Raw genomic sequence first — 8803 nt, forward strand, 5'->3', positions numbered from 1 at the left:
TTAACAAGCTTCCATGGAGGTTTTTATCCTTTTTTTCGGTGGAAAAAGGTGAACAAGAAGATGGTATTTTTGTTTTCTTTAATTTACTAACATTTATTTATTAAATTACATAATTAACCTTAAATATTAACCTTTAAAATCACGTAATTCATGCCCATAAATGTCCAGTCATGATCAAAATAGTCTAATTACCATATAAATCCCTTAACTATTTAATTTTATAGCTATTTGGTACCTTTGGCTTATAGAACTCTAATTCTGCACCTTTTACGATTTAGTCCTTTTACTTAATTAAGCATGCAAATGATAAAATTTCTTGACGAATTTTTTATACAACACTACTAACATGCTGTAAGCATTAAAATAATAATAAAATAAATATTTTCACGTTAGATTTGTGGTCCCAAAATCACTATTTTGATTTCACTAAAAACGGGCTATTACAAGACCTACATAGAAAAACAAAACAAGCACACCAAAATCAAAACAATCAAAATATGCAATAAAGAGAAATAAATAAATAAAAACACATATAAAAATTATTAAAGTCTTCTATAACTAGGGTAATCTGTATCACCACTGTAAAAAAACTTTCATGAGCTCTTCGACATTATGAATCCGTGTTTGTTCTTTATTGTCGAGACAATGACCTCTCTCTTCGATCGAAAACATTGCTTCTATCTTATCTTTGATCGTTCACATCACGAGCCACTACTCTTCAAAGCCTAACAAACTCCAAAATTCATTTCGAGGTACTACAACTTCGAGTAATACAAACTCAATGTCACACAGAGTCGTATCATCCCGAACTGTAGTTCCCACAACGGAAGAAATATATATTTAAACGTGAATTGCATCAGTTGGCTCCTCCAAAATGATAGTCGAAAAGCGTGTCAACTCCTCCACACTTTCACATAGTTCTAGTTTAAGCTCATCCTTTACATCTAACTCTACTTCTACTCCTATGTCAATCGGAGTGAATACACTTTTTTCGTTTCTTACAACATCATCACAATCTTCAAGTCCAAACTCTATTTGAACACTAATGTTCAACTCATCATGCTCAATAACGGTGGAGGGGCCCTCATCCTCGAGCTCGGAAACATCATGTTTGACCTCTTCTATCAAATTATTCATTTTTGTTGAACGTTGGGCAACTTCTAATATTTGTTCCACCGTCTTGGACATGGAGGACACGTCAACTTGGATTAAAGACATGCTCTCCTCAAACATTCCAACCCGTATAGCAAAGGATAGGTCTTCCATGTACTCATCACTCTCCATATTACTTTACAGATAGTAATATGAAGAATATGAATCTTGTACTAGATAATTATTCGGCCACCCTTGATTTTAGCTACCCGTCTCGGTTGCATATCCATACGAACCATAAGGATGATCGTATGAATACTCTTGCCATCTGTAATCGCCATTATAACTCCAATGGTTTGTTGAATCTCCATTTGTTGAACTCAATTGATCTTCAGAACTGTATTGGTTTCTTGACCACCTATATTTTTTTTATTAAACATGATTAAGCTAAATCTTGAACAAGGTAAATTAAAATAAAATCACAAAAATAAAACACTATACAATGAAATAAAAAAAACACTATCAAATTTCCTCATCTTTCGACTAATATTTCTATTTTCAAATAACTAAATAAAAAATTACACTATTACAATCCCTAGCAATGACACCAACAAATTCATCGCCCACGCGCATGCATGTTAAAACAAATGATTTTCGAAAAACTATTTTAAAGAGTAGTTTTAACTATAAGTGTAGAGTGCCAATTGTAATATTTATAATTCTGATGGAACACAAAGTGTTCCAAGGGGTCGAACCCAAAGGATTTCCAAGTGGGTAAATGTGGTTATCAAGTTAATTACAAGTTAAACAATTACTAATCTAATCGAGTTGGAAATTATTAGTACTAGTCCAAATAAAGTGGGTTATAAACTAAAATTAAAGTATTAATTAAACTAACTAAGCTAAAATTTCTTCCTAAAGTTTTAAATAATGTAAATGATTAAGTGTTGTTCGATTGATTAGTTTAGTGCTAATTAAACTAATGAACCTACACTGATTATATTGGTTCTCACTCTTAGTTAGGAATCTCCTCTAGGTCTCACCTAGGCATATAGATTACCCATTGGTCTCACTACTCCGCACGATTATATCAAACTATCTAAGGATAAACTCTCCTCTCAATCTCGTTTATCTAGGTTTTATGCTAGAGGCATCAATTCTAACATATTAAGCATTTCGATATAATCGAACAACCAATTAATCAAGAATAAAAATTAACTTAAGCTAACAAACAACCAATCAACCAACCATCTAACAATTTAGTACATGATAGATCTTAACATCCAAAAAGACATTTCATCGAATAATTAATAAACACAATATAAAAATAAGGATAATAAATGCTTATTTAGATGTGGAACCAATTAAACTCAAAAGCTTCATCCATCTTCATTTACAAAGTCTTTTATAAGAAAGAACAAAGAAAACTACAAGAATAAAATTTACTCTAAAAGGAAAAGAGAACAAAAAATAAAAGAAAAAGAGAAGAAAACCTAACCATAAAACTAAAGGCAACTATCAAACAATAAAATCTTTAATGAAAGGCTTATAAAGTGGTAGTTATAGCCTATTAACATTTAACTTAACAATCACCATTTTGCCCTTCATTGAAAAATAAACTTAATCTTGTTTGAACATAAAATTGCCCTTGCATTTTTTTCACTCGTATAAAATCTTCAATGAACGACTTATTTATAACCTAATAACATTCACGATACCTATAATAGTCTTGAAATGGGTAGTCCTATATGTCTCGGCATTGTGATACCATTACTCGGTATCGCAATATTACTGTAGTTGGCCTTGATTCTCTTTATTTTAGTACTGTTAGGGAGTATCACAACTTCTATGCTTCGATATCATGATACCCTCATTCTAGGTGGTGGTTTCTTCACATTCGGGCCATCGTTGACTCCCTACAACACTCAATCCACTTGTTAGGTTCCCCATGGCATGATTGGCCAATTTGGGTCTAAAAATGGCTTTAAACTAATAAAAACAATTTACTAACAATGGAAACACTAAAATATATAGACTTTTTCAGCACCTTTTGAGCATTAATTCATGCAGTTTCTAAGTAAATTTCATAAGATTTTATGCTTTTATTATAAATAATTAAATTTAACTTAATTTAATAAAAAAATTTAATTTCAGTTATTTTTATAATAAATTTGCATAATTTGGCCAATTTTGGATAGTTTTGCGCAATGGAAGAAAAAATAATGCAGTAGTCACTTTGAGAGATTGGATTGCTGAAGCATCCTTCAAAGCATTTGACACATAAGGCTGGCTGATTATTTTGTAGACTTAGCAAAGTCTTCTCAACCCCTCTCCCTACTATCAAGGGCTGGCCATGGAAAGGTGGATTGGCTACTATTTTTAGCCAATATAAGCTTCCCTCTTCAAGTATAAATACCACCCCTCAGCTCCTCTCAAATCACTTATCCACTCATTCACCACTCACTTCTCATATTCACTCATCTCTTCCTTTCTCTCATTTTGTCTTTCCAATTTCTTTTCTTTCCATTGTTGATTTCCCAACTTGAGAAAGAGCTAGTAAGTCTCTTGGTGCAACAAAAATCAAGCATCTTGAAGGCCTTTGATCAGCAGAACAAAGTAGAGAGAAAGAGACACACACTAGTTTGGCTTTGAAAAACACCGAATTTGTCTTCTAGTTTCCCTCTCTTCTTGTTTTTAGTTTGTTTTGTGATCATAAACATGAATGCTTATTATTTTGATGCTTCTAATTTAATTAAGATGACTTCAGTTATGTTTGTCTTGGATTGATTGCATTCTGTCCACTTAAATTGTTAGAATCATGTTTGTTTTATTATAAGCCCTGGTAGTTTGTTCAATTAGATAAAATCATGCCTATGTTATACTTGCATTATAATTGTAAAGTAACAATTGAATTAATTATTAATCAGACTTAAATTATAATTAATTGACAAAATATCTAATTGGTGCATGTTTAATCTTTTTAAGTGTAAAAGCGGGTTAAATTAACAATAGTATTAAACAATATTCTTGACTTGCATAACTTGTAAGATTGTTGTGATTAAATTTGTTTCAATACAGGAATTTATTGTTACTTCACTCTGTCTTATACTTATGAAAATTGATTAATTGATTTAACATAAGAATATGTTTGAAATATTGATTAATTGAGTAAGTATGTATGTGTATTAGTTAACAAAAGACCAAGTTGCCATTAAATTATTCATAATAACATGAACATAGTTTTATAATTCTAAGTTAAAGGAATGAGATTAATATAAAAAAACTTATTTCATATTGATTAAAACCTATTAGAAATTATGCTTGGAATTATAATTTAATTTTAATTGTTTACTTAGATTTAATTTATATCTCACCCTTTCCAAAAATATATTTTTTCTCGACCAAATTGCTTAAATTTACATTTCATAAATACTTGCTTGTACAATCCCTGTGGATACGATAACTTGACATACTTGTCACTTTATTACTTGTTACGATTGTGTACACTTGCACATTTTCATCGCTCCAAGTTTTTGACATCGTTGACAAGGACTATTTTAAAAGGCATTATTTGTGAAATTGTTAATTTTGCATTTTGGTCTATTCTTCTGTTTAATTTTAATTCCATTATTTTCTTTGATTGTTTTAGATGTTTACGAGTATTGATAAAATTATTGACTTAATCCACGTAGATCCCAAATTGAAAGGACTTTTAGAAAAAGGAGAAGACAAACAACTCAAAGAATGACCGATGAGATGAACCTTGAGAACCAGAATCAAAGAAATGGAACAAATGATGCTCAAAATACCATCATTGTTGCTGATGACAGGGATAGAGCCTTAAGACAGTATGCCCTGTCACTGTTTAATGAGCTTCATCTGGGAACTAGAAGGCCCGAAATCGAGGCACAACAATTTGAGTTGAAGCCAGTTATGTTCCAAATACTTCAAACTTTGGGTCAGTTCAGTGGAATGCCTACTGGAGATCCTTACTGTCACCTCAGATTGTTTATGGAGGTGAGTCATTCCTTGAAGTTAGTTGGAGTACCCGAAGATCCACTAAGATTAAAGTTATTCCCATATTCACTAAGGGAAAATGCTTGAGCCTGGTTGAACTCATTGCCACCAGATTCTATTACCACATGGCAAGAGTTGTCAGAGCACTTCCTTATGAAATATTTCCCACCTAACAAGAATGGTAAGTTGTGAAATGAGATCATGACTTTCCAATAGATGGATGATGAATCCCTTTATGAATCATGAGAGAGATTCAAAGAGTTATTATGAAAATGCCCTCATCATGGGATTCCGCATTGCATCTAGTTGGAGAAATTCTATAATGGTCTTAATGCTCATATGAGGATGGTGGTAGATGCTTCAGCAAATGGTGCTCTCCTTTTTAAGTCTTATAATGAGGCTTATGAAATTATTGAGAGAATTTCCAACAATAATTACCAGTGGCCAACTAATCAAGCAGCTTCAGGAAAAGAGTCATAGGAGTACATTAAGTGGACGTCATCACTTCACTTGCAGCCCAGGTATCTTCAATATCTTCAATGCTTAATAATTTTACTACTAATAGGTTTAATAACGTTGTAGCTAGGCCACCTAATCAATTTGAAAACATAGTCTATGTATATCATGGGGAGGGGCATTTGTTCGAAAATTGCCCATCAAACCTAAAGTTTATTTATTACATGGGTAATCAGAACAAGGAAAGAGGTAGGTAGGGACCGTAGTCCAATTTTTATGACCCATCATGGCGAAACCACCCAAAATTTTCTTGGAGTAACCAAGGGGTTGGACCCAGTAACACGTATGTACAACCTAGACCAACCCAGCCACTTGGATTTACCCAACAAGTTCAGAAACCAACTTAACCTGAACCTTTTAATGGAAAACCTACTGAAGTCATACATGGAAAAAAAATGATGCATTAATCCAAAGCCAAGTAGCCACATTAAAAATCCTAGAGAACCAAATGGGCCAGGTTGCTACTAAACATAGGTTCCAACCATAAGGCACTTTGCCTAGTGATATAAAAAATCCAAGAAATTTGGCGAAGGAACATTGTAAAACATTTACTTTAATATGCAAAAAGGTGTTAAAGGCCAATACTACCGAAGTTGAAGAAGAGCTAGCTGATGCTCAAGATAAAGTGGAAGTTCAAAAAAGTGTTGAAAATTCAGCTTCACTAGAACCAGAATTTGTAAATTCTGATAAGGTAACTTCTAAACCAATCAATTCTGATGAACTAACATATTTGCTAGATGTATAAAAATTGCTACAATAGATGGATTTCCCAGTTCAAGCAAAGAATCCTCCATAAACCTACCCTCAAAGGCTTCAGAAACAAAAGCAGGAGATCTAGTTCAAGAATTTCTTAGATGTACTCAAGCAACTTCGTATCAACATCTTGTTGGTAGAAGCTCTTGAGCAAATGCCGAATTATGTCAAGTTCATAAAGGATATCCTATCCAAAAATAGAATACTTGGAGAATTTGAGACGGTAGCTTTGACGAAGGAGTACAATGCATTCCTACAAGATAAACTACCCCCTAAGATGACGGATCCAAGATGTTTTACTATACCTTACAATATTGTATTAAATAGCTATAGAAATTTAAAATAGAAGTCCTTATATGGTAATTAGACCATTAATGGTGTTAGTGGATGAGCATGGCTTGGCATTTGTGTAAATATGATTAATTTTTAAGGTTAATTAAGTAAATAACTAAATGATGATAAAAACTAATTAAATAAAATATGCTATCATCTTTTATTCATCATCATCAACCAAAAATTAGGTTTCAGGAAGCCATTTCTGTGCTTAAGCTTTCAACAACTTCATCTTGCTCTTAGGTAAGTGATTTTTGTCCCGTTTTTAATGATTTCAACATTTTCGGGGTCGTTGTAGCTTAATCTAGCTAGCCCGGGGACTAATTTGTGAAACTGTTAAACTATTAAGGATGTACCATTGATGCATGTATATGATTTTTGAAGTTTGATGATAGAAAATGGGTGGTTGTTGTTAGATAAACAACTTTTGTTAAGAGATTTTTGATGAAATTGTCAATTAGGGGTTAAATTGAAAAATGTGATAAATTCATGGTATAATTGGTGAAATTATGAAATATGTGGGCTGCTATAAGTTTGCATAATAATCAGCTAGGCTTGGGTAGGGGTAAAATTACATGAATTTCATTTTCCGAGCCTAGGATTAAATTGTAAAGAAATTAAAAGTATAGGGGTAAAATGGTAATTTTGCCAAAATGTTTAATTTCTCGGTATAGATCCAGTTAGACCTCGTTCATAGTTAGATTGAGGCAAAGAGAAAGTCTCAGATTAATCGCCTTCGTATCTACATATACTCGTCGAGGTAAGTTCGTGTAATTAAATCGTGTTTATATGTTTTTAATTGAAATATATAATGTTATGAATTGTCCTACATAATTACTGATTGCATATCCAATGACGTTCAACGATTATCGATCCTCGTTTGAACCATAGGAATCCGTAGGATACAAATGACATGTTATTAGGGTTACCGATTTATAACTCATGAGAGCATACTGATCTTCAGCTCAAATGAGCATACCAATTCACAGCTCGTATGAGCATACATGTACATGAATTGACGGATTACAGTTATATGAGCTAGCACACTATGTGTGAGCTATCGCGGGTATCCAACTGTATTCTAAATGGTTCAATGGGCAATGTTCTATTACGAAACGATATGAGTTCGATACGAACTATTATAGGTATACACATGTAATACATAGAAATGATGTTACATGATATATATATATATGAAATGGATAATACATGTATATGAAATTTGATAAATCATTGTGCTCATCCATGATTATTGACTTATATATATATGTGTTTAGGCATTTGGCCAAATTGGTGAATATGTGCTTAGGCATTTGGCCATATTATGTTGGGATATGCTTTTTTTACTTACCTATTATATGATTAAATGGTAAGTTATATTCTATTTTATACGAACTTACTAAGCTTAAATGCTTACTCTATGTTATTTTTTGTGTTTTACAGTGAGTCAGAAGCTCGTTCGGGTTGGAAGCTTGTCGGAGATATATCACGCTATCCATCGGCTCTTTTGGTGCATTCGGATGTTTAATTTTGGTTATAATGACATGTATAGGAATTTTGGATAATGTTGGCCTAATTGTTTGATTGTGAATATGGCCATTTGGTTTGGCTTGTGATTTGGCACTTGATGATGTTATGAGCTTAGTTTTGGCATGTAAATATGTAACACCCTAACCCGTATTCGTCGCCGAATTAGGGTTAAGAGGCATTACTAATCAAAACACAACTCAGAACAAACATTCATTAAAGTTCAATAATTATAACAATTACATATGATAAGCTAGGTCTAATATTAAACATTCAAAATTTTAAGCTTCTCTTTTGACCATTTAAAACAAAACAAAGACATTACAAACTAGCAAAACCATAAGGAAATAAACCATTTTCGTATGGCTATTAAATTCATATACAATATAACAAATTACGACCTTCAAAACATTTATCTAGTCTGTACATGCCATAGTTAGAATTTAAACATTTTAATATCGAGACAGTAGATAGAATGATGATCTTACTGACAATCCCCGAGCTTGAAGCTTGATCTTTAAGTCTATAAAATGGAAAGACATAAACAAACAAAGTAAGCTTTTAT

At 32.4% G+C, this 8803-nt stretch overlaps 1 non-coding gene across 1 annotated transcript; it reads right to left on the reverse strand.

Moving 5' to 3' along the window:
* Positions 1-5292: 5292 nt before the first annotated feature.
* LOC121222710 (small nucleolar RNA R71) lies at positions 5293-5399 on the reverse strand. The gene has a single exon (XR_005920075.1). It is a non-coding gene; the product is annotated as a small nucleolar RNA R71 (small nucleolar RNA).
* Between the last annotated feature and the right edge of the window lie 3404 nt (positions 5400-8803).

Source organism: Gossypium hirsutum, chromosome D10 (genome assembly GCF_007990345.1).
Source record: "Gossypium hirsutum isolate 1008001.06 chromosome D10, Gossypium_hirsutum_v2.1, whole genome shotgun sequence".
NCBI classification, from domain to species: Eukaryota; Viridiplantae; Streptophyta; class Magnoliopsida; order Malvales; family Malvaceae; genus Gossypium; species Gossypium hirsutum.